Raw genomic sequence first — 25,924 nt, forward strand, 5'->3', positions numbered from 1 at the left:
TTGAAAGTAGGCAGGGAAAGAGGAACCACAGCTTTGGAGCAAAAGCAGGCATGAGCCTAGGAGCCAGACAGACTTGGCTTCTTTAGGAATTAGCTGTGTGACAATGGGCAAGTTACTTTACCTTTCTGAGCCTCAGTCTTCCCATTTGATCAATGGGGATAATAACACCCGCCTCATGGAGTTGTTATAATTAAGTAAATTACTGTATGTAAAGCACTTAACAAGGCCTCTGGGGTGCAATAAAAGCGGTAGGTATTATTATTTTTATGGTGTATTTAAGGAGGGGTGAGTAGCTATGGTGTGCTACATGGTTTTTTACATTATCACAAGGCCAGAAGTAAGCAGTCCTCAGAAAAAGCCTTATGAATTGAAATAAACAATGGGCTAAAACTTTCTCATGCTGTATTTTTTTTCTCCCCCAAATTTATAGTTACTAGACATTCAATACACATTTGCCCAAACCAACAGGGTGCTGTTGAGGTCATGGGGTCTACAAGGGCTGAATATATGATGACCTCTGCTTCCTAAAAATACCCAGGAAGGACCCAAGTCGGCTTCCGATCCAGAGCGAGGCCTCACGTGGGTCACCCTGGAAGCACGGAGATGAATGGGGAAATGCTCTCATCCAAACATTACGACAACTCAGAGCCTTACAAACGTTGTTAAAGTTTCATGAGTCAGTAAGCATTATCTTTCCTTCCCACGTTTTTATTAGACGATAAATCCAGTTCAATTTATATCCTTCTAGGATTACTGTGTCCTAATCAAGTCCAGAGTGCCACTTATTCCTAGGCTGTCTGTACTGCATGTCACCCAAGTCCCTCCAGGTAATACGGTTTAGGCTACTCATGTGTTTTAGTGGCTAAAAATTAGATTTGCTCAACTAGAAACACTGAGCACTCTCTCTCTAACCCAAATCACCATTTATTCATAGGAACCAAGTGCATGAAAGTCATAACTCATGTCTTCTCCCCCTACTCTCTAGTTTGTTCTGTCTTCAGGAGGTATGGGGACATTCTGAAGTCAAACTCAAGGGATTTACATTATTAATAGATTAAAATTCTGGTTATCTAAAACCAAGAAAGTCTTTGATAGGGCTAACTTCAAAGTGCTTTTGTTTTTTTTTTACTCTCAAGAATAAAAAAGGCTCTGCATTTCTAACAAAGACTTGCTAAGTATGCTGTTTTCAATCATACTATATAAACTTTCCAAGCTTTCCAGTAATTCTTGATCCAGACCTGACAATCCATCACCCAAATCTCTGCCTAAAATATTCAAAATTTCCTTCTATACAGACAGTACATCTTCACCTTTCCTTCCCTAAGGGATATATGTATTGTATGTATATCTGTTACATGTATGTGTGTACACACACACACACACACGCATACATTTTAACAACAGCAGCAAACTCATCACTTTTCCCATATGTGGGGTTTTACGTTTATTAACTCACTGACTCCTCACAGCAAAGCTTTGAGGTAAGAACTATTATCTCCAGGTTAAAGGTGAAAAAAGGGAGGCACAGAGTTTAGGTAGCTTGGTCCCGTTCACACAGCTGGAAGGGGCTGAACCCGGCCCACACCTGAGTCCATGCTCTTGACCACATCCTTCGCCTGGACTGAATGGCTTGACAGTGGACCTTAAGTGGTGACTCTGCCACCTTGGACAAGTCATCTAGCCTCTCTGGGCCTCATTTTTCCTCATAAGTAAAACAGACGTGTTGGACTACGTGGTCTCTAGTCCCTTAAGGTCCTATGTTCCCCAGTTTTGATACATGTTTCTATCTTGGTCTAGGGAGCAGCAGAGTCTTAGACCTCCACCCCTTATCTTCCTGATGCTGCTCTGGCTGGATTCGGAGATCTTTGGTGCTAAATCAAACTGCACTTTTCATTCTTAATTTTGCTTAATGTCCGGGGCATAACCCTCTCCTCCTGGTGATCAAGGAAACCTCTCTCCCCTGGGCCTGCTCAACACTATGGCTCTTCCATTCAGGGCTGCCTCTTCCACTCAGGGCTCCTCTAACCTCCCCCATTCCTGGGCTCTCCCCCAGCCCTGTCTACAAAGTCCCTGAGTATACTGCCCATGTCCATTATTTCAAGTAGTTTCTAATTTGCTGCTAATAGACGTATATTTAAGTCTTACTCTTCACTCCTATGACATACCTCAACCTGAAAGTCCGAAGTGTCCATGATAAAGTCATCATTTGACATACCTGTCCTCTCTTATTGTATTACCTGTCTGCATGTTTCTCTCCACCTAATTTCCCAGGACCCCTCTTCTTCCCTGCCCTTCAATATACTGTCTTACCCTCTCTTACTGTTTTTTTGTTGTTGTTATTGTTGTTCCATCTCCACTTCCATTTCTTCCATTCAGACTTTTATATATTGCTCATCTGAGTTTCCATAACTACCTTCCCCGCATTGGTCTTGACTGCCTCTGCAACAGCCTACACTGTGGCCAGATAATCTTTTATAAAATACAAATTAGATCAAAGCATCATCTCCACTTACAACTGTTAAATGGCATTCTGACATTCTGGCCCTTGAACAATGCAGGAGTTAGGGGTGCCAATCCCCATGCAGTCGAAAATTTGTGTATAATTTTTTACTCCCCCAAAACTTAACTATTAAAAGCCTACTGTTGAGACTGCTGCTAACATAAACAGTTGATTAACACATATTTTATATGCTATATGTATTATATACTATATTCCTGACAATAAAGTAAGCTGGAGAAAAAAATGCTAAGATAATCACCAGGAAAATACATTTCCAATACTATATGCCATATTTATCAAAAAAAAAATCTGCATATAAGTGGACAGTGTGCAAACCTAAGTTGTTCAAGGGTCAACTGTACTTACAAGAACACTCAGATTTTTCTCTAGCCTATCTTCTTCCTCTGTCTCTCTACAATACTCCCCTTCCCCCTCCAAAAACTACTTCCAATTTCCTAAAAGTGCATTTGCCTTCTGGGGCAATGGCCTTTCTACAACACTCTACTAGCTGACTCCTACTCTTCATCTCAAAGACACCTCCTCCAACCTTTGCTGCCTGGCTGCCCCACTTTTCCACCTCTTTGTGTAGTTCATGCTCCATTCTACATGCTCTCTTCCTCTTGTGAGGGCCCCTAGAATCACAGCAGTCAGAGACTTCCTTTGTCCAGGTAAGTTCCTTAGAGCAGGATCACACCTCTGCCCCTGAAGCATGTAGCTCAGTGTCTGGCAAATGGTAGATACAATGAATGAATGTTGCTGAATGAGGAAATATGTATGACCATTCACATTTACCCACCTATCTGTGGCCCACAGAAGGACACAGCTTAAAATAGAAATCACACAGAGTAAAAGTATTTCCAGTATCAACATGCTTTGCTTTCCCATTTTTAACTTTTTAAATTTAAATATAAGGTTGTTTCACAACAACTAGAAATATCAGTTTCCAAAGTATTTAGCTATATTCCTCTTATGGCATGTAATGTATTTTAATTAATATTATTATATCCATATATAGTATTTTGCATATTGCCTAGTGGCTGAGAGCAAGGGATTTGAAACCAAACTAATTGGGCCTGAACTGTGACGTACCACCTAATAACTATATGATCTTCAGTTAGTTACTTAACCTCCCCTGCTTCAATTTCCCACCTGTAAAAGGGAGAGAAGTGAAACCACTTCAGATCATTATTGCTAAGACCAGAACTTCAACAGCGCTTGACAGATAATAAATGCTCGATAAAAATGAGCTATTATTTATTTACTTTTATCTCCCCTGGCAGACTGTGAGCCCCTGAAGAAAAGGACAGCAGATGTATTCATTTTCATGACCCTATCTCCTAGTGCCTTGCACACAGGAACACACTTGGCTAATGTTTCCAGAACAGAGGAATATAATGAACCGTTTGTAGCAAAAATATATGCATTATTAACTATGATGAATAGTATGGACAGCATTGCTCCAATAGTTTGGAGGCCTGTGGAGAACAGAGACTATAACACGAGCAGTTTGCCCTGCTCCTGGAGGTCTGGAAACTTAGTCTCCGTGGAATATGCAGATATCACAATCACCAAGTCAGGACAGCTGTGTGGTGAAGGGGACCCAGGCAGGACTGAGTGCTGGGCTGGCTAGGGTTCCCTTCTCATTAGCATGGCCCCAGGCAAGAAGTTTCTCCTCTGCACTCTGCTTAATTTCCTCTTTCAGTTAAGAAGGTAGGACTGTGATTTCTAAGGACCCTCCCAGCCACTTTGGGAGTCTATAAAATCAACAAACAAAAAAAATCTAGGCCAAGAAAGGTTCTACTAGAGTAAAAGAACCATACCAAAGTCAACACAGGAGGCATGAGATCACTGTATTACAAGTAATCACTGAGTGGGAACTACTTGAACCAACAAAAAGCAAAGTTTTTTGAAACATGTTTAAAATAAAAAGATCTGAACTTATGAAATCAAAAGAATAAAAGCAATGATGGGTTTATGCTCCAGGTTTCCATACAATTAATTTAGTTTTCATCAGCCTACAAACTCCTTGAGGGCAATGACTGTGCCTTGTTGAATGGCAACATATGGCAAGGCTGCTGGCCCAAAATACATTTCTTCTTTTTTCTTAGTCACATGGCTAACCTACATTTCCCAGGCTCCCCTGCAGTTAAATGTGGCCACCTAACCAGCCCTTGTGTACAGAATGTCAGTGGAAGTGATAGGTGTCATTTCCAGGCCAAGGCATTTAAAAAGTGGACTACTGCATGAGGAATAATAAATGTCTATTGCCTTTGAGCCATTACGTTTCTGCAGGCCTATTTGTTACAGCTGCTAACGTTAGTTTAATAAATCCAAGTGCCTGGCACATACCAAAGACCTAACTCACGTTTACTGAAACAGGATAAGACCAGGTTCCTTCTCTCAATGTGCTGACCAATTAATGATGGAAACAGAGACAGGCCAAACGTTATGCCTGCTGCTGAGGTCTGAAAACAAAATTGGAGGCGTGGTGATTTGTTTGGTGGGGAGGATAAAGAAAACATCAAAGACTTTTGAGCTGAGCCCTAAAGGTTAAACAGAATGCAAGCAGATCTGATGGGATTGGAGAGTCCAGACCCAGGACAAAGCATAAAGTACAGAAAGCAGAGTGTGCATTTGTTCACATTCAACCTTATCATTAAGTCTCTTTAGCTCGGTCAACACAGTGTGAGCTTATTGTGCACGGACTTTCCTTCCTGGGTCTGGCATCAAACAAACAACCCTTTGTTTTTACAGCATACCCATTAACCCTATTGCTTTTTTTAAATATAAAAAGTTCCATGATGAATGTCCGTAGAAAGTACAGAAGTAAATGTTTAATGAATCATGACTCTTTGCTAATAAAATTCTTGAAAAATGACTCTTTTCTAATAAAATTCTTGAAAAACAAACTTAAGACAAGAGTCAAGGAGCCATGCTCTTAGGAATCAATGGGTTCAACCTACGTTTTCATATTATCAATTAAGCATGTAATAGCCACTGGCTTACAAAATGGAACATTAAGCCTCTAGATTTACATTAACATTTCCTCCTTGAGAGGAACACCAAACAGATGGTTCAAAGTTCAATCAAAAGATTCTCTACATCCTTGGCTCATAGTTAAGTGCCCCCCTACCCCCAAACGTTAGATAGTTAACAAACCACTTCCTCCAAAAGTCTGTGAGTCCCTTCATCTGAAAGCACAGTACCCATGGGGCCAGGACTCAGGAGAAAGAGCACAAAGGGTGGAAAGTATTGCAGTCGCTTGGGGTGGTGAGAGGAAGGATGTGGGTGTCTGAAGACTCCCCTGAAGCAGGGAAGAGACAGTCTCCCACGGCCTTCCAAATACCAATTTGAATGCTGTGTTTTTGATGCCCCCGGAAACTTGTTTAAATATAAGGGTAAAACAACACCAATGGGCAGACAACATTTCAAGACTTCAGCACTTCTTAGACCTGAGGGAAGAAGCAAATCTAGCTGCCTCACTCGTATCAAATACTAATTTAATTATCTGACTCAGAAGCCCAATTCTTCTGCTCCCACACCGACTTATCCTACCCCAGCTTTTTAGTACCTATCCTCAGAGGAGAGGAGGTTAAAACAAGGTGGAGGAAGGCTATCTTGATAAGAAAGCAACTCTTGGGACTGCTGGGATCATTTCCCCCTTAAATCTAAGAAGTACTGCAGCTGCCAGTCAACGCTACTGGGTCCAATGAATACAGCAAAATGACAGCACCTGCCACCCTGCAGCATCTGGGGCCTTTTATGTTTTGGTAAATGTGGCAGGAAAGACTCTCAGAGAGAAAATCAACTGCTTTATCTGAGAGAAAGGGAAGCCCCAGTGAAGAGAAAGAAGAATCATCGTGCCCATCCTTGGGTACTTTGTGCGTCTCCTCTCTGTACACTGAAAGGGCTCTTTGTGTCACACACACACACACACACACACACACACACACACACACACCCGGCGAGTCTGTGTGATTTATTAAGGGGAGGAGGGGCAAGAAGGGTGATTTTATTATCCCGCTTCTCACTGAGTCCCAGCAAATCTCCGCCTGGGCCCAACCACGGTGGCCTCTTTCTGGCCCAGTCCCCTCCGCCTGTGGCCGCAGAGATAAGAGAGGGGAGGCGACCAAACAAAAAACAGTCATCGATCTGGGGAAGTAGAGAGGAAATTCAGCGGGCAGGGAAGAGAAAGGAGGTTGAGGGAGCAGAAGGGGTGGGGAGGCAGAGGAAGAAGAGCGAAGGCTCCAGCAAGGGGGACAGGGGAAGGTTGGGCGGGTGGTGGCACAGGAAGAGTGAAGGGGAGGATGGGGGAAGTGCTAGGGAGGTGCCAGAAATAGGCAGGAGGATGAGCTGAGGAAAGCGACGACCGCAGAAGGAGGCCGAGAGGTGGAGGAGTGGGGCAGGGGTGGGGTGGGGTGGGGTGGGGAGGGAAGCAGCACGGGGCATCAATTATTAAGTGATTACATCATCCCTGACATTAAAACAACACACACAGACCGAGTCCCCGCGGGGGGCCCCCGAAAGGAGGGCGAGGGTGGAGTCTGGGCCAGCCTCGCCCCCCTGACAATTCCTATTCTCACCCTGCGCCCGCTCGCAGGCGAGGAAACGGGCCCCCCATCCCTGCGCTACCTCAGGGCCGCACCCCGCAGAGGTGTCCTCCCGCGCGGCCGCGGGAAGACTCCGAGCGGGGCCAGCTCCCCGGCAGCCCCGCGGGGCGCCCCGGAGGCAGCAGCGGCGACGGCCGGGAGACTGCAGCGCGGGGCCCCGCGGCGGGGGCGGCGCAGCGCGGGGGCGTCGGTGGCCCGCGTCTCCGCAGCATCCCCACCGCCTCCCAGGGCGCATCCCCGGCCGCTTACCTGCGCGGCGCTCAAGCTCCGGAGCCCATTCACATGGTCTTCTCCCCGCCCTCCTCCCGCGCGGCCGAGGCGGTTCCGGGGGTTCCTCGGCGGGCCCGGGAGCCGGTGGGCCTTCCGAGAGCGCCGAGGGGGCGGCGCCGGGTGTCCCCGGCCCGGCGGCCGGATCCCTCCCTGGCGCGGACGGCGGCCGCCGGGCGGTGCGGCGCGGGCGGCGGCTTTGTGTGTGCCCAGAGAGCTCTCGGTGCGCTGGCTGAAGCGCCGCGCGCCCGGACGTTGGAGGACGCGCGGCTCCGAGGGCAGCCTGCTTCTGCTTTCGCGGCCGGCCGGCGGGCGGGTCTCGGCGGCCTTTGGTCACGACGACCCCTCCTCCTCTCCCGCGGCAGCCCCCTCCCCGCCGGCTCTGCTCCTGACAGATGGCGCAACTGCAACAACGCGCCGCCGCCACCGCGGCTGCTCGCAGCTACTCACGCTGATGCTCCGGCCCCTCCAGCCCCAGCCCCGGGTGAGGAGGGGGCGGGACGCACGCTGAGAGTGGCAGGCCCCGCTGCCCTATCAACGCACCCTTCGGGAGCTGCGGGCGGCGACCATTGGTGTCTGGGGCGGGGGCGGGGCCGAAAGGGGTGGGGCCACCGGGTGGGTTGAGCGTTACTGTGGCAGCAGGCATCCTGGCGTGCGTGCGGTGTGGGGTGTAAGAGGGCATGCGAGGTTGGAGGAGTTTGTGTGTGTGCTTTTAAGGATTGTGTGGACTTGCGAGGTAGTGGGTTTGGGCGGGGGAAGTAGGGGAGAGTGTGAGCTGCAGTTTCTGCTTTGCGGAAGGTTGCGGCTGCCACTGCAGAAAGGCATCTGCCATTCCCCCCAAACCATGGGAACCTGCCTCCAAAAAGGGCTATCTTGTCTTTTCTTGTGTCTTCTCATTTGAAGGTGGGAGGATAAATTGGGAAAGTGTTAGGTGGTGAAAACGTTTTCTCTAATCGAACTTAAGAGTGCCGAGCAGCCCGGAAAAACCATCACAGAAACCTGGAAAAACCAAGAGAACCCTGGAAACGCACAATTAAAAAGTATTATTAATAATAAAGAGAAAGAGAAGGGGGGAGAAGGAGGAAATTGAGATTACTCTATTAGTCTCCTATTTTCGTGGACACACATTTTCAAGCAAAAGTCTGGAGGAAGTATTACTAAAATAGGGGGAGGGGTGGAGAGGGCAAGTGTGGACTAAGGAATCTGAAATCAGAGTAGAGATTTGTTTGTATAGTTTTTCCCCAACTCATGTTTAATTGTAGCCATTGGTTGTCTTTGGTTTCTCATGACATGTAAGCTTCTCATGTTTTTTTTTCCTTCACTGAATCTGAGCTTTTGCTCAGATTTTCCTTAATGAAATAATAACCGGTTTAGTATACAGTTGGGAGCGCATCAGTCTTTATTTCCTACCCAGCTTTTCTATGGCAGGATGTAACTTCATAAAAAGAAACACTTTGGCTTCCTGATTTTCTTTATAGGTAATTCCTGTTTACTGAAAGTTCTCCTTTAAGGCATGCTCAGATTCATTCTCCTCAGTAATTTTGGCAAGAACCCTCCCCTCCCCCCTCAGCAAATCTAATGTTCTGAGATACAGAAGTGAATTAGCTTCTGCTTCTATGCTCAAAATCTATATTACCTTCCTGCCCACTAGTTTTTTTTAACCATAGTTTAAAAATATCAGCCACTTTTGCTGACTTTTTTTTTTGTACACAGTACTTTGAAAAAAGTTTCCTGGGGCGCCTGGGTGACTCAGTGGGAAGAACATGCAACTCTTGATCCCAGTGTTGTAAGTTCGAGCCCAACGTTGGGTGTAGAGAATACTAAAATAAATGTGTTTAAAAAAAATTGCCAACATTTATTAAAGGATTCTCATTTTATGGATGAGGAAACCAAGGACAAGAGAACTTAATAACTAAACTCAAGGTAATAGTATAGGGCGGTTAGTGTCGGGTGTTTTTTCCTCCTTTAAACAAAATGATAAATGAAACCATGTTTTAAATTATATGTTTGGCAATTCATTCCAAAGTCCCAAGAAATGGAACTACAACAAGGACCAGAGGATTTCCACACACAAGAATACCAACTTCATCTAGCCAAGAATTGTTGATCTTAAGAGAAGGGGCTTCGCTTCCTTAGTACTAGCCTGCCATGGCTGTCCTAGATTTGAAGTGGGTTGGAGAGGCAATCGTCTAGAGCAATGGTTCTCAAACCATAGCATATATCAGAATTATCGGAAGGGACTTGTTAAAATGTGAATTGGTGTTCCCCACTGCCAGAGGGCTGATTCAGTAGGTTTGGAACAGGGGTCGAGAATCTGTACTTCTAACAGTTTCCTGGTGATGCTGCTGCTGCTGATCTGGGTATCACATCTTGAGAACCACTGGTCTAGGACCAGGCTGTCCAACATGGCAGCCGCTAGCCACACATGGCTGTTAAGTACTTGAAATGTACTTGAGTACTTGAAATGTGGCTAGTGCAAATTAAGGTATGCATGCTGTAAATGTAAAAGACATATTGGATTTCAAATATTTAGCATGAAAAAAAGAAATGTAAAAAATAAAATGTTATTACATTTTATTTCACCTATTTATTTATTTAGTAATTTTTGTTAAAGTTTGCCATTTATTTTAAGAGAGTGTGAGAGGAGGAGGGGCAGAGAGAGGGAGAGAGAGCTGATCCCAGGCAGGCTCACACTGCTAGTGCAGAGCCCAATGTGGGCTCTAACCATGAGATTGTGTCGTGAGCCAAAATCAGGAGTCAGATGCTCAACTGACTAAGTCACCCAGGTGCCCCTATTTATTTTCATTTTTACATGTAGCTACTAGAGAATTTTAAATAGCATATATGGCTCATATTATATTTCTATTGGATAGCAGTGGCCTAGAGTTTTTGATTCCAGCTCCATAGCACACACTGTTAGCACCTTTTTTTTAAAAATCTTTTATGTTTTATTTTTATTTTTGAGAGAGAGAGAGACAGAGACAGAGCACGAGCAGGGGAGGAGCAGAGAGAGAGGGAGACACAGAATCTGAAGCAGGCTCCAGGCTCCAAGCTGTCAGCACAGAACCCAACGTGGGGCTTCAACCCACAAACTATGAGATCATGATCTGAGCCAAAGTCAGTCACTTAACCAACTGAGCCACCCAGGTGCCCCTACACAGTTAGCAACTTAATGAGGCAAATCACTTAGCCTTTGTGGAAATTTGCATTCTCATACATAAAGTGGGAAATAGTGAAACTAATCTCATACTGCTTTGTGAAGACTAAACGGACACGCAAAAAGTTTACGCATACCTTCCTCCTATTTAAAGATAAACTGTCCTGTACTCTCAGAAAAAAATACTCTTAAGACATGGACCTCCTTTGGTATCCCATGTTGGATTCAATTTATCTTACGTGAAACCTGGAGTTGGTGGGGTAAAACATCTTCTTGTTTAAGCTTTCTTCAAAAAGAGTCACTTTTTAGCGTCTGTAACTCTAATAGCTTCTTGATCTAATTAGTGAACAAAAAGAAGGGACAATGCAATTAAAATGACAGATTAACCTGCTTCCATCACGACTCCATCCTGTTTTTGTAATTCTTTCCTTGCCTACCTTTTTATCTGTTGCCCTTCTTAAAAGTCGCTTTAAATGGATTTGGCTTCCTCTGGAGGATTTGCTAATGGCCTGAACAAGTGTAAGAGTACTGTAAAGGATTTGGATACCATTCCCCATTTTGATCTGTGCAGGTCTCTGCCAACACCTTGATTAAAGAAAGGTCCATGACACTGTCCTTGTTCTACTTGGGATAAGTCATTATTGTTCTCTGCACCCCTGATTTATTTTTATTTTCTTCTGGACAATTTATGTTATATTATTATATTATATAAAAATGATATATATTATATATTGTTACATATATAATATATTATGATTTATTATTATATAATATTATATATTATATATAATATAATATATATTATATGTTAAGTATATTATGTTATATAAATTATGTATGTAAATTATGGCAATTTATGTTATATATATATAATGTTTTATTTTTCCAAATTTAATTTTCTATTTCTTTACCTTACAGTTTCCTGTTTCTATCCGGGGTTTATTTTGTCTCAACAGAATTTCTTATTATCTCGTTTCTAAAGTAACATTTCCTTATTTTTTATTTTATTGGTCAAAATATTTTCTTGCCTCATTACATTTTAGTTTTCATCTTCTTTTAAATGTTAACTCAGTAGCAACATGTATGACAAGGGTAAGAATGCTTAATATAGAGTTCTCACAAATCAACAAGAAAATAAAATGAACACTCTGATTGAAAAACATGGGCAAAGGAAATGCATCTCAAAATGGGCAGTAAACATGCAAAGAAATTCAACTTCATTTGAAACCAAAGCAGTGCAAAGATGGTTTTTTCAACTACCCAGTTGGCCAAAGACATAAAAGGATTTAAGGAAATGGATACCCACATCCTTTATTTTATTTTATTATTTATTTTATTGTATTTTATTTTTTAAATATAATTTATTGTCAAATTGGTTTCCATATAACACCCAGTGCTCATCCCAACAAGTGCCCTCCTCAATGCCCATCACCCACTTTCCCCTCTCCCCCACCCCCCACCCACATCCTTTTTAAAAAAATTTTTAATGTTTTAATTTACCTCCCTGTTAGTTAGCCTATAGTGCAATAATGATTTCAGGAGTAGATCCCAGTGATTCATCCCCTACATATAACACTCAGTGTTTATCCCAGCAAGTGTCTTCCTTAATGTCCCTTGCCCATTTAGCCCATCCCCCCACCCACCTCCCCTCCAGCAACCCTCAGTTTGTTCTCTGTATTTAAGAGTCTCTTATGTTTTGTTCCTCTCCTGTTTTTATTTTTGCTTCGCTTCCCTTATGTTCATCTGTTTTGTATCTTAAATTCCACAAAAGAGTAAAGTCATATATGGTGTTTGTCTTTCTCTAATTAATTTCGCTTAGTGTAATACCCTCCAGTTCCATCCACATTGTTGCAAATGGCAAGATTTCATTCTTTTGGATTGCCAAGTAATAATCCATTGTATATATATACCACATCTTCTTTATCCATTCATCTGTCGATGGACATTTGGGCTCTTTCCATACTTTAGCTATTGTTGATAGCGCTGCTATAAACTTTGGGGTGCGTGTGCCCCTTCGAAATAGCACACCTGTAGATACCCACATCCTAATGTTAACTGGCATAGCACTCTGGATGACAATTTAAGAAAAGTTTAATAAATAAATTAATTAATTAATTTAATAAATTTATGAAAAGTATTTTGAAAAGTATGTACCTTTCAGTCAGCAAGGCTACTTCTGGGAAAGAATGGAAGAAGTTTAAAAGGATATACTTATGATGTGAGTAATTACAACATTATAATAGTGAACAATTGAGAAAAATCCACTGGTAAGAGATTGGGTGTGTTAACCAAGCTATGTCTATAATAGAACACTACACAGCCATGAAAATGATGATAAAGCCATTTATTTATTTATTTATTTATTTATTTATTTATTTTTTAAATTTTTTTTAATGTTTATTTATTTTTGAGACAGAGACAGAGCATGAATGGGGGAGGGTCAGAGAGAGAGGGAGACACAGAATCCGAAGCAGGCTCCAGGCTCTGAGCTGTCAGACATAGCCCGACGCGGGGCTCGAACTCACGGACTGCGAGATCATGACCCGAGCCGAAGTCGGACACTTAACCGACTGAGCCACCCAGGCGCCCCAAGCCATTTATTTATTTATGTGAAAGGATTTTCACAATAAATTAATGTCTATATATTTTTATGCATACGTATTCCATTGTTTTAAAATTTATCTACATATAAATTTTCATAGAGAAGTATGCAAGTTCATACCCAGAAATTTTAACAGTGATTTTCTCCAAGTTATCAAATTATAGATCATCTTTGTTTTTTATCTTTTTTTTTTTTTAATTTTCTGAAGTTTTTTGTATTGGGCATCTATTCACTATTTAACAGAAGAAACAATAAAACTTAAACCTTTTCCTGTCTTTGCTACTTTAATTTTCCCTTTTATCGTCCTCTTATTTTCCCTGCTGATTTTCTTCCCTTTTGAAGGAGCCTTGCCACTGGTTTCTGGTGGACCTCCTTGGGACTTGTAAGAATGATTCTCAAAAAGCTTTACTTATTCTAAGAGCAGGACACTACCAGGAACTGGTCCCAAGGCTAACCTCTCTGTACCTGGCACACCTGGCTTACTGTGAAATTCTTGCTTCTGATATCTCATATCATCAAGTTCTTAAAGAAAGAGCTACATACTTGAAAATCCATGATGTTCAGAATATAGCCAAAAGCAGGAGATGGTCCCGGGAAAATCTCATATGGAAAGGGAAGGACCCTCCATGCTGCACCCCAGCCTGAGCTCAGGAAAGGGTAAGAGTAGATGGTGTTAGACCTCTTTTTGGAAGAGGTCCAGCAAAGTTGCCGTAGCTGGGATTGTGCTAGCACTTCATTCCAGCTCTCTCATGTTAAATGTTATCCAAACTGGATAGTTGCTCCCCTTGGTGGGTCACAGCAGAGCCTTCTTGGCATGTGGCTTTAGCTCCCTTTCCTCTTAAAAAGATAGGAATTATTACGAATGTGGTTTTAGAGCCCAAGTCCACTGACCTCTGCAACATGCTCTCATTGTGTCAGGGTCATTACTGGACAACCCAGGCCTGTTAGAAAGAAAAAATTGGGTCTATAAAGGAGGAGAGCCTATATCCCAGCCAAACCACAGGGAGGGTGGGAAAGATGGTGATGATCGAAAATGGTGTTTTTTGATTCATTGCTTGACTTCCCAAGGGAAGCCTGGATCATTGTCTGATGTGGTTCTAGCGTGTGAGGATGGGACTAAGTCAATCTATAGTATCTATTTTCCAACAGATCTCCTACCAGAGACCTTGCAGGAGTCTAACAAGGGAGGCTCTCTTATTGTAAGATGGCCTGTCCCTTTCTCTTACAGCCTGATCAGCTGTCCCTCCCACTCTGACCAGTCTTGACTGATCACTTTTATCTATTTCCTGGTGCCACTCTATGCAGTGATGGTGCTTGAGGCTCATCCTGTGTGGCTAAGCCACTGGTACAGATAACTGGATCAGAAGCTTTCATATTTCCCAGTTTGCAGGCATAGGATGATTAGGCCTGACCGTGGGGTGAGCTGAAATTGATTGAGACATTCAAGACCTATGCAGTGAGGCCCAACATGTGCTGTGTGCTGTGTGCTGTGTGCTGTGTGCTGTGTGCTGTGTGTGTGTGTGTGTGTGTGAGAGAGAGAGAGAGAGAGAGAGAGAGAGTTTGATCTGGTAGAGCTCCAAGAGTGTGTCCTTGATGATTCAGATATTTTTTTCTGGTCATAGCCTGATGTAGTCCTAAAGAAAAGATAATGTCTCAGCTTTCTAATTACTTTAGTGATCTACATCTGTATGAGATGTAGATTTTATAACATTCATCTTGCCACTTTCAAGTATTCAAATATTCTATGTGTCAGGCTGTCAAAGGAAAAAAAAATGAACAGAAAGAAGAAAATCATTGTTATCAGTCAAGGTTCTTGGTTGCGAGCAGTATGAACTATGTCTAGTTTCAGCAGAAAAGTAGTTTATTAGAAGGATGTTGTATAGCTCAGAGAATCAGTGAGAGAACTCGAAAAGTAGCGAATAGGCAGGAATCAGGAACCACCACCCAGGGGCACATCTGAGGCCTGGTTAGGATGTTCTGTTGGGGCCCTCACACTGCCAAGGACCTTCTACCACTATTGGAAGTAGATTCTACACTCTCTCTTCATTCTCATTTCACTTACTGAAGCCTCAAATTCTTGGGTGGTAGCATCTTACAGGCGGGCCATACTGTAGCTTTCAGGGTGGTTGGAGAGCGGGAGGCAGAGGGGAAGGGGTATCTGGCTTTCTCCAGCTTCTGTGGAAAATGGTAAGACCTTGCCCCCAACCAACTCAGATAATAGGACTCTCCCCAAAATAGGAAGGGAAGCAAGACATTGGGCCAGAATTTAAAAAATGACAAATGCCACCTTGCAACTGTTCACCCATATCTCTGTGAACCTCGGATTTCCATGATTGAGTGTCATTGCTCATTTAACAAAAATTTCTTCCTCTTCAGTCATGATTCTGTTTTCTGGTGAGAGGGTGACAGGCTAGGTCCCACACTTAAATTTCTTTGGCAAGGTACACAATACCTTCTTGAACATAATGTCTCACATGAACGATCTTTAACTTTCATTTATTCTACATTCAAATGGGAGAGTTCATTGTCTCTGGGAATGAAGGATTTATGACAGGTCTTATAGGGATGTGAAACTTCTGAGGAATGGGGACATTGGTAGAATTTTTACCCTGGCAGCATAAGAGGCTCAGTCGGCTCTAGTCTCTTCCCATTTATTATCATCCTTCATGTAAAAGACATTCTTGTAGTGGCTTCCCAGCTCACAGTGAATCCCACTTTTGGGGAATAGCTACCAAAACCCAGAGGTGGGCTTCTAGAGACCATGTCTCTATGAACTGACCCTCAATAGCACAGGCTAGCCATTGCCATCAGGAGTAGGCACTTGTCCCATTGTCCCATAAAGAGCCAACTATTATTTACTGAGTATTTGAAAATTGGATCAGAGATATACAGATGTGAGTGTGTTAGTAGGAAAAGCCAACTGCCCTTAACAAACATCCCCAAATCTCCGTGGCTTTACATAACAAAGATTTGCTTCTCTCTAAGGTCATGGTCTAATTGGGTTTCTGTTGAGCAACTTTTCACAAAGTGATTCAGGGACAGAGGCACCCTTCAACCAGGATGTCACTGGGAAACAAGGGAAAAGAGAATTGCATGGCCAGTTTTAGGAGTCAACATAAAAGTGATTTATAGCATTTCTGCTCACATTCTATTGGCTAGAAATAGTCCCAAGGCTACACCTATAGGCAAAGGAGCCGGGAAATGTAATCTAGTGATGGCAGCAGGAAAAAGAGGAAATGGCTTTGGTGAGTATCTTGCCACACTGGGAGATGGTAATACTGAGCAGTGCTCCTGGGGGATGATCTACGAAGTCCTGCTGCTGATCTCCCTTCAGCATTTTGGTTTCTCTTCCTTTAACTTGATTGGTCAACTACTTAGATCCACTAAGAAGAGGCTTCTTAGATCAGTGTCCGTCCAATCCATATTTCCTTATGTTCAATGTAGCCAGACATATTTACATATGTACACAATGGTGTATGTATAAGGACAATAAGTTCTGCATTTTTGTATCACAATAGATTGGAAACATGTCTTAAGTGTCAATACGTGACTAGTCACATAAATTATGGTACTTGCAACTCTTTGTGCCTTAAAACAGACTAAATTTTTTTAAGAACTTGTAGAAAGTGTTTATTTCCCTTTCACCTCCCACTTTAGCATAGCTGACCCAGAACCTGCCATCACTGATCTGGGGAAAATAGGAGTTGGGAAAAGAATAAAGTGAACTGTGGAGTTATCAAAATATATCCATGAAGAATAGAACTTGAAAAGTTTTGAGGAATAAAAAATTGCATCTAGGATTCCTCAAGGAAGAAGTTTGGCCCTTCATACACCATCAACAGATATGGATGCTAACTTAAAATTGGTGCCATCTCACATATGCCCTGGCAAAACCATCTCTTGCCCTCCTGCTGTCCGGCTTGATAAAGAGGGCCAGGCTCAAAACAAACAAAACAAAATGCTGACCAAGTTGGTGAAGCAACCCCAAAAGGAAACTTAGAAGACCATAGCTGATACGACTTCCAAATTTTAAAATTATCTTAAATTTTTGTAATTTGTGTTTATGTGAGAACACCTGAGTCTGTCAGAACCAATAATAAGGGCAGAAATAGTTCCATGGAGTGTGTATTTGGCAAGTGTGGGTATGGAATCCCAGGATCCCTGTTTCATTTTAGAGGCTTAATTGTTCTAGCTTACTATAAATTGAGGTCAACTGTCTTGAACTTTGGAGGCCCCAGACCAATCTGAGGAATCAAGCCCTCTTCATATGATCCATGGAATCAAAAGTCACTGAAAAATAAAGCAGCCAGAGAAGATCTCAAACAGACTTAACTGATAGACAAGCTTATAGAAATTATACTCTTTTTTAATTAAGAGAATCAAGTTTATTAGAAATGGTCTATTGAAAAATTAGAAAATATTCATTCTGGTATAAACTGAAAGGTATTCATTCCATCCTGGATTCAACGTATCATTTATTTTAATTCAGTTTTATTTGTCACTTATTTTATTTAATTGCCTTTGGATAAGCTGTATGCATTCACCAAACACTTTCTGGCACATACTGTCTCAATATGAAGAGAAACATTCTATTTCTATTCAAATCTGAAATTAGACAAGGACATTCCTTTCACCACTAATACTTAACATTGTTCTGAAAATTCCAGTAAATCCAATAAAACAAGATGAAGAAACCAAAGGTATAAATAATGAAAAGGAGACAAAATTCTTATTATTTCCTGTTGATGTGATTGTCTACCTGGAAAGGCTAAGAGAATCAATTGAAATGCTATTAAAACTAAGAAATGAATTCAGTAAGGAAGCCAGTTCACAAAGATCATGAGGCTCTAAAAACAGTGAGGTAAAAATTAGGCATAGCCAAAATCACCCTTTAAATTCTCTAAATTGCTCCTGAAATACTATATACATGGAGGTTGTATATGCAACTCTACATACTATATCTGTATAGATATATAATATCTACAGTAATTTGCAGCACATTTGAGTATATATGTAAAGAAATTTAACGGTATTCATTTTTTCATGGTAAAATTAATGTTTGAATATATAATTATACGTACATATATTTCTGCCATAGACAAAACAATCAATACCTTTCTTATATTGCTAGTTAAAAAGTATACTTTTTGAAAGTCCCATTTACAGTAGCAACCAACAATAATTAGGGGTTACGTCTTGGTTTGGGTTTCCCTAGAAGCTGACCCCGAGACAAGGATGAGAGAGTTGTTTATTGAAGAGTCATCCTGGGAACCCAGTCTGGGAATGAGAAAGAGAGGGAGGAGGGAAGAAAGTCAATAGAAGATGCATCATGAAGCCATTTTCTGGGGGTAAATAGAGCATTACTACACTGGGTCCCTGTGGAAGACAATGTGAGCATATGTCTAGGGACATAAACTCCAGATTTCCAGCTGGCCCTGCCAATGGGCCTAGTGTACTCTTACTCCCAGAAAAGACCCCTTATAGAAAAGATCCCTCATCCCAGGGATGCCCAGGAAGCAGCCCTTTCTTGGCACATAGACAGGAATGCCAAAGTTATTTGGTAGGCAGGGCATTGGCAGTGTCTACCACGTGTAACCTGAAAAGAAATAGGACCTATATATAAAACCACACACTTTTACTAAGAATCATAAATTGTAAAATTTAAATGGAGAGATGGACCATATTCTTGGGAGGAAAGACTTAACAATGTTAGGATTTCAGTGTCCTCCAAATTAAACTACAAGTTGAGTATAATTCCAACGAAAATTCTAGTGGGTCTTTTTTTTTTAATTTATCTGGAAAGAAAAACTGAGTAAGAATGGTTTAAAGTGTTTGAAAACTTTCATGTAGTCAATATCACCCTTGAAAATCTTTTAAGTAATGGGAGCGTATTGACCTTACCAGATTGTAGGAACACGCTCAAATGTTTATTAGCATGTAATTAGCATTGGCATGTGGGATTTCAAATCACCCATAAATGAAAGAAATAGTGAATGAATATTATTGGTATAAGTTAAACCCTACATCATATTACACAGCAGAATGAATTCCACGTGGATTTAAGGTTAGAACGTAAAGAAGTCAAAACAATAAAGTACTGGATAGAACAAATGAGGGTAAATAGAACGAGCAAGTCCAGCCTATGCTTGACACCTGAGATAGCATTTCAGAGGACAGAAGTGATGGAATTGAGTACATAAACGCGAAAAACATCTATTGACCTAAAACACCACAAACAACAGAGCAAAAGATCAAAGAGAAAGCATTACTGTACTTAATACATAAAAAGTACTTGCAGTTCTTGAAACTTCACACGAAAATATTAAAACACTAATAAAAATTCAACTGGGCAAAGTACCCACTCGTCCATTGTTCAAGAAGTGTTTCTTGAGAGCCTGTTCTATGGGAGACACTGTGCTATGAAGAGAACAGGGAAGGCAGAGTGGAAGTACTTAGAAAGTGCCCAGGTGAGGCCTCTGCAAGGAGTCACCTACAAACCAAGACCTTTAGGATGAGCAGGAGACTTCTGGGTCAGGAGACTTCTGGGTGAAGAGGAGAGGAAGTGGAAAGAGCATTTCAGTATGCGGGAACAGCATGTGCCAAAGGCCCTGGGGGAATGGAAAGGAGGCCAATGCGGTAAGGGAAAGGGCAGGGAGAATGGTGAGGAATGAAATGGAAGAGGGAGACAAACATCATGCAGAGTCTTTTGGAGTGTGATAACTAGTTTGGAATGTGAAAATTTATGGGACCCCAATGAAGGGCTTCAAGCAGGAATAACATGATCAAATTTTCCACTTAAAAAAAATGTCCATTTATGAACAACAGATCAGAGGGATGCAAGAGAATATACAGCGTGACAAGTTGGGAAGTCGTTGTAATGGTGGAGATGAGGCTAGATGATGTTGGCTAGGATTGGGGTTTATGGAGGAGGGAGAGAAGAAGGGTCAGGATCTATTTTGGAACGAGAAACAATAGGACTTGCTTAAAATAGGGGAGGGAAGGCCCAGTGGAGCATGAGAAGGCAACTAAGAATGACCCTGGTTTCTAACCTGAGTAGCTCTGAAAACGGTAGTGACATTTTTAAGTTAGGGAAGACTGAGGGAAGAGAAGAGGGAATCAATGTTTCTTTTGAACATGTTAACTTTGAGATTCCTGGGACACCAGTTGAATGTCTGAGTCTGAAACTCAGGAGGGAAGTTTGGGTTGGAGATATGATGAGTATACGTGGTAATTAAATGGAAAGTGATGAGATCACATAGACAGAGCCCAGGACTAGGCCATGAGGGGTCAGACAGAGGAGAATGAGGAAGAACAGCTAGAGAGACAGACCGATGTGGTATCTCAGAAGTCAAGAGAGGAGAGTCTTTTGAGAACATGGTTCATGGGGTCAAATACTACCAAAGGTTTAAAGAAATGAGATCAGAAAAAATGATCCCCAAATTAGGTGAAATGGAGGTCATTAGCGATGGGTGGGGAGTGGGCTGAGAGGTCAGTGAACAGAGGGGAGGTGGAGACCTGGTGTATACAGACCTCTGTAAGAAATTTGGCCCCGCAGAAGGGCTGAACAGGCAAGTCCTAAGGACAAAACACAGGTGTCCACGAACAATGAAAAAGCAGTTCACTTCCGTAGTAACCCACGAAAAGAAATTAAGCAGGAAAATCATATAATTGTTAAACTGCCAAATTGGCAAAATACTGAATGTTCTCTAAGTTGGGGTGGGGCGGGGCACGTACTACTTGAGGAATTATAAATCCATGTAACATCTCTGGACACTTAGCTTTGCGTTACCATTTTGACTCAGCAATTTCATTCCTAAGAATACATCTGAAGGAAATCATCAGGGATGTGTGCAAAAATTTGGCTGTAGACATTTTTGTCACCGCATGAGTCGCGTAAAATAGTGGCATATTGGAAACAACTGAAATGTTCACCAATAAGAGAGTGGTTAAGTTATAATATATTGTTATAATTCAATTCCTTGCAGTCACTAAAAATTATTTTGTAGAAGACTATGACATAACATGAAAGACATGATAGAATATGTTATGAAACTTACGATGGCTCTCCTTTATTTAGTGCTTAGTATGTACCAGTGTTATCTATTATTAATGCTTTACATAAGGTAATTCATTTAATGGTCACTAAAAAACCTAAGGAATAGGTATTATTATTATCCCACTTAAAAACATTTTTTTTAAGTTTTATTTATTTTGAGAGAGAGAGAGAGAGAGCATGAGTGGAGGGGTGGGGGGGTGGGCAGAGAGAGAGAGAGAGAGAGAGAGAGAGAATTCCAAGCAGGCTCCTGTCAGAGCAGAGCCTGATGTGGGGCTCGAACCCACAGACTGCGAGATCATGACTTGAGCCAAAATTAGGAGTTAGTCGCTTAACTGAGCCACCCAGGCGGCCCTATTATCCCACTTTATAGGAAAAGAAACCAAAGCCAAGATGGTTAAAGAAACTTGCCCCAGGCTGTGCAGCTGGCATGTGTTGGAAGCAGCACTCTGGGGAAAATGTGACATCTTGCAGTGGAACTTATGGGCTTTTTGTTGTTGTCGTTGCATTCATTTTGTTTTCTTATGTGTAATTTTTCAGATTTGCGACAAAAAATATGTATTGCTTTAGTAATAAAGTAACTTTGGAGAATACATGAGGGTTTTTCCATGTGTAGAGGATGAGGCGTTAATATCATGAATTATGACATACCTTAATAGACAATGGGACCTGTGGACTAATTTCTGCCAGAAAAAGAAAAAAGTGGGCATAATTGATCATAATTTCAAAACCAAAGTCGTCTTTTTGGTCAGGGTCTCCTTGCTTGTCACTGATACAGTTACTACCCGTGTAGTCAATAGTCCATTCATTCCGTTATGTAGAATGGATTATGCAGTTTATTTCGGCTGTGTACCAGGAAAGACCAATAATGACAGACATTCAATGTTTGGGTGCTTTCCTGAGAGGTCTCTGCATGATGCACGTAGGCTTTGATTATTCCTGCAAAGTTCTTCCAAACCCAAATTGTTACTTACACCCTTTATGGCACACAGCTCAATGCCTCAATTAATTGTTTGTGTATGTATCAGAATAAATTCAAAATTATTTCCTTGGGAGAATCTTGATCCTCCCGTGGATAGTCTCAGCCCATCTCCATATGAAGATAGTGGGTTGGGGTAACTATTACATGGCTTTGTTTATACCGTAGGTCAAGTCTTATCTCTTGAAATGTAAAACAACAAACATCACCTAAGTGCCCATAAAGCTTTAGGCCTCACTCATAGTATTAGTGTATTTGCTCTAGGTGGTGAGTACATTCAGATGCAGAAAAGAGACCTTATGTGCATCTTGGTTGTGCCACTTAGTAGCTTGTGTGACCCTGGACATGTCACTTAGCCTCTCGCAACTGCAGTTTTCTCATATTTGAAGAAGGGTTAAGAGCACTCATTGTAAAGGATTGTTGGAAGGCTAAATGAGATAATGTAGACTAAACCCTTAGCATGGGGCCAGGAAAGCCTTCAAAATATATTAGGCAAGAGCTCAAAATATGTGTTTTTAATTATTTCAAAAATGTAGACTGTCTTATTTATCTTGAAAAGATCACAGTGACTATTTTGGTTCTTATTCCACATTTTATAAATAAGGAAACAGGATTTGAGAGGTCCTTCACTGTATTTTATTTTTTTAACAAGGTCTTTTTTGTTCAATGTCATGCTATGGTTTGGTTTTAGAACCGAGGCTGTAATTTCCTTAGTAACTAGGAATGCTTTCAGCGGCAAATAACATAAAAATTGAGGAACAGTGGATAAAACAAATGGATTTATTGTTCACATATCAAGAAGTCTAGAGATCGCCAGCTGGTGGCATTGGCTCATCATCTCAGTGGGGTCATTGAAACCCCAGGTTCTTTCTATTCTTCTGTTTTACCATCCATAGCGTGTTGGCTTTTCATCTGAGGACTCCTCCTCCTCTCTTGGTTGCAATATGGCTGCCACAGCCAAAGCTTTACAACATTCAAAGACCAAAAATGGCAGAGGGTGGGTGCATGGGGTTGGCCTGGGAACAGCCAGGCAGAAAGACCTCCTTTTATACCTCTTGCTTTGTATCCAGAGCAGAACCCCCAGCAGACTTCCTCGTATACATCACTGGAAAGAATGGGATCACATGTTCATCTCTCCCCAGAACAGAGGCCAGAACTATGTTCTTTATTTTTATTTATTTATTTTTTTAACATTTATTTTTGAGAGACAGAGTGAGACAGAGCACGAGTAGGGGAGGGGCAGAGAGAGAGAGGGGACACTGAATCTGAAGCAGGCTCCAGGCTCTGAACTGTCAGCACAGAGCCTGACGCAGGACTCGAACTCACAGACCGCAAGATCTTGACCTGAACCGAAGTAGGCCGTCCAACCGACTGAACCACCCAGGCGCCCACAGAACTATGTTTCTTGATATCAAAGCCTCTCTTCCTTATATCTGAACAAAGTGGGGGACCTGTTGGGTAAACAACTATAGTCTGCCAGAGTCCCCATCTCATGACACGTGAACCATTGTACCGTCCCCTGTCCCCGATGCCTCTCTGCTCCAATCCCAGGGTGTTCCCCAGTGCAGCTGTCTATGCTCTGTCATCCTGCTTATTTTCCATAGCATTTCTGACAGGGACCCTACAGATAGGATGGTGGAGTCTCCATTTTAGACAAATCTCTTCACTAATTAGTTAAAAAAAAAAAATTACTGTTTTGTCTGCTGTATTGCTCCCAAAGTTCCAAACATCAAAAAGCCAGTAAAACCTGAATACTTGATGAGTGCTTTTGGTTTGCAGCCAAGCTCTTAAACTTTTAATATAACTTGAAGTTTATTGAAACTTGTATATTGGTTACATACATTCGTAAAATGCACTTATCTTTGCAACCTTTAAAGAAAAAGCCAATAAATCCAGATTACATATTAAAAGCCCTTACCTGTTGTCAGAGTCCACACTGGAATGAAGAAAATATATACTTCTGAATGCAACTTATTTCTCTTGAGGCATCTTTAGGTAGATTCTTATTATAGTTCAATTTCTAGAGCTTACTTTGCTAAGAATGTATTTCTCGTGAGTTCATAAGACAGAGGATAATTACTAAGGACACAGCTGTGGTCCAGTCAAGTTGTAGATTTCAGTATTCCTGGGAAAACATAGAACTTGATAGGGGCACCTGGCAATTGATAGGCATATGACTCTTGATCTCGTGGTTGTGAGTTCAAGCCCCATGTTGGGGGGTAGAATTTACTTTAAAAAATTAAAATTAAAAAAAAAAAAGAACTTGACAGACCAGGTGATATATTGATAGGAAATCATTGATTTAAAACAAATCACTTTTACTCTGCACAGAATTTGGCTACCTGAAAGGCCCAGAGGACACAAGGTTATTTTAGAAATAAGATGATACAGATTGCTTTAGCAAATACTACATCATATCTAGTCCAGCCAAGAGGGTAATGAGGTTGGATCTTACAGTTCTTGATTGGACCTTGTTAACAAGAAGCCATACATGAATTTACTTATTAAATTATTTGGAATTTCTCTTCTCCTTATCTTCTATCTTACAATACCCAATATTGTAATTTTTTCCAGCAACATGGTCTTGGAGTTCTGCCTATACTTCTGGTAAATCTTTTAAGACTCAGGATTGCTCCAGGATTTATTCTTTTGAAATCTATTAAGAGGGTTTCCTCTCCGCTAACTCCATGGTGTGTGTTCTTTCTTTCTTTGTGTTCCCATAGCTATTTCCACTGTGTCTTTCAAATAGCACAATGCAATGATGAAGAGAGGGAAACTGGCTGAGAATTTTGAAGATTGGAAAATTGGGTTGATGCCAAAAAGTATGAGCCAGCCTGTTTTCCCTCTTTGCTCATCTACTTGCTCAGTTCACTGAAGACTGGAAAGTCCGAGGCCAAAAAAGATACGGATCTTATCTTGTGTCAATAGAAGCAAGCAAACCACACAGGTTTGCACCTTCTAAGCAGTGTTATAACCATTCAGTATGAAGGAAGGGAGCTCTCAGGCAGATCCATGAAAAATGATATGTGTGGAAATAGGAACTCATTCTGAGAATTAAAAAAATGTATTATTATTATTATTATTATTACCGAAATTCAGAGTCTTCCTCATTTACTTCCTAGCTCATGGTATTTTCATTCTCAGGTCTCTCATCTTCAGAGAAGAGCATTTTGGCTTTCTCTTTAATTGGATACTTATTAAAGCCAAGGCAGCCGCAGGATTCTTCCCCCATCCGAGGAGGAGGGGCTCCAGCTGGGAAAAAGACTGAGCTTCCAGAGAGAAGCCCCCCCCCCCCCCAGGGAGGCAGAGAAGGACCTCAGCAGGAGCTTAACTTTTCAAAGCTGCTCTTCCCTTTTGGAGGAGAAAGAGGAGGATCAGAGGGTTGAGGCTCCCTCACGGCACTTCTACAACCTACTGAGGACTCATCACTACCCAACCAAGACTGCCATGTACAATTGGTGTGCCAGCTTCGGTTAATGCTGTCGGAAAGAACAAACAGGCCTGCCTACTTGCAGATTTGGAAACGAAAGCCCAGAAAAGTGACAGGGTAGGGCCCAGCTGATTACTACCATTATCATCTCCTTTTCAAATGAAATGTAATCATATTTTTGCTCACCCATCGTTAGGGAATTCCTGGCACGATACCCAAGAACTACTGTTAATGCTCGTGGCCATAGGACAATAACAGGCTGGAGGGGCTTTCATTGTGTGCTTAATATCATCTGTTCTGTTGGAGCTTCTTAGAGTCTTTCTATT

General features: G+C 41.8%; 1 protein-coding gene across 9 annotated transcripts in view; it reads right to left on the reverse strand.

Moving 5' to 3' along the window:
* Window positions 1-7,447, reverse strand: part of FYN (FYN proto-oncogene, Src family tyrosine kinase) — a 214,454-nt gene extending 207,007 nt beyond the window's left edge. For 6 of the 9 annotated variants that reach the window (XM_042987016.1, XM_042987015.1, XM_042987005.1 and 3 more), the window contains exon 1: window positions 7,360-7,440. The gene's annotated coding sequence lies outside the window, so the exon portion shown is untranslated. Of the gene's footprint in view, window positions 1-4,865; window positions 4,966-7,359 lie in introns of all 9 variants that reach the window. The other 3 variants (XM_042987006.1, XM_042987010.1, XM_042987012.1) reach the window with 2 other exon arrangements.
* Window positions 7,448-25,924: the final 18,477 nt, after the last annotated feature.

The sequence above is a fragment of the Panthera tigris genome, chromosome B2 (assembly GCF_018350195.1).
Source record: "Panthera tigris isolate Pti1 chromosome B2, P.tigris_Pti1_mat1.1, whole genome shotgun sequence".
Lineage (NCBI taxonomy): Eukaryota > Metazoa > Chordata > Mammalia > Carnivora > Felidae > Panthera > Panthera tigris.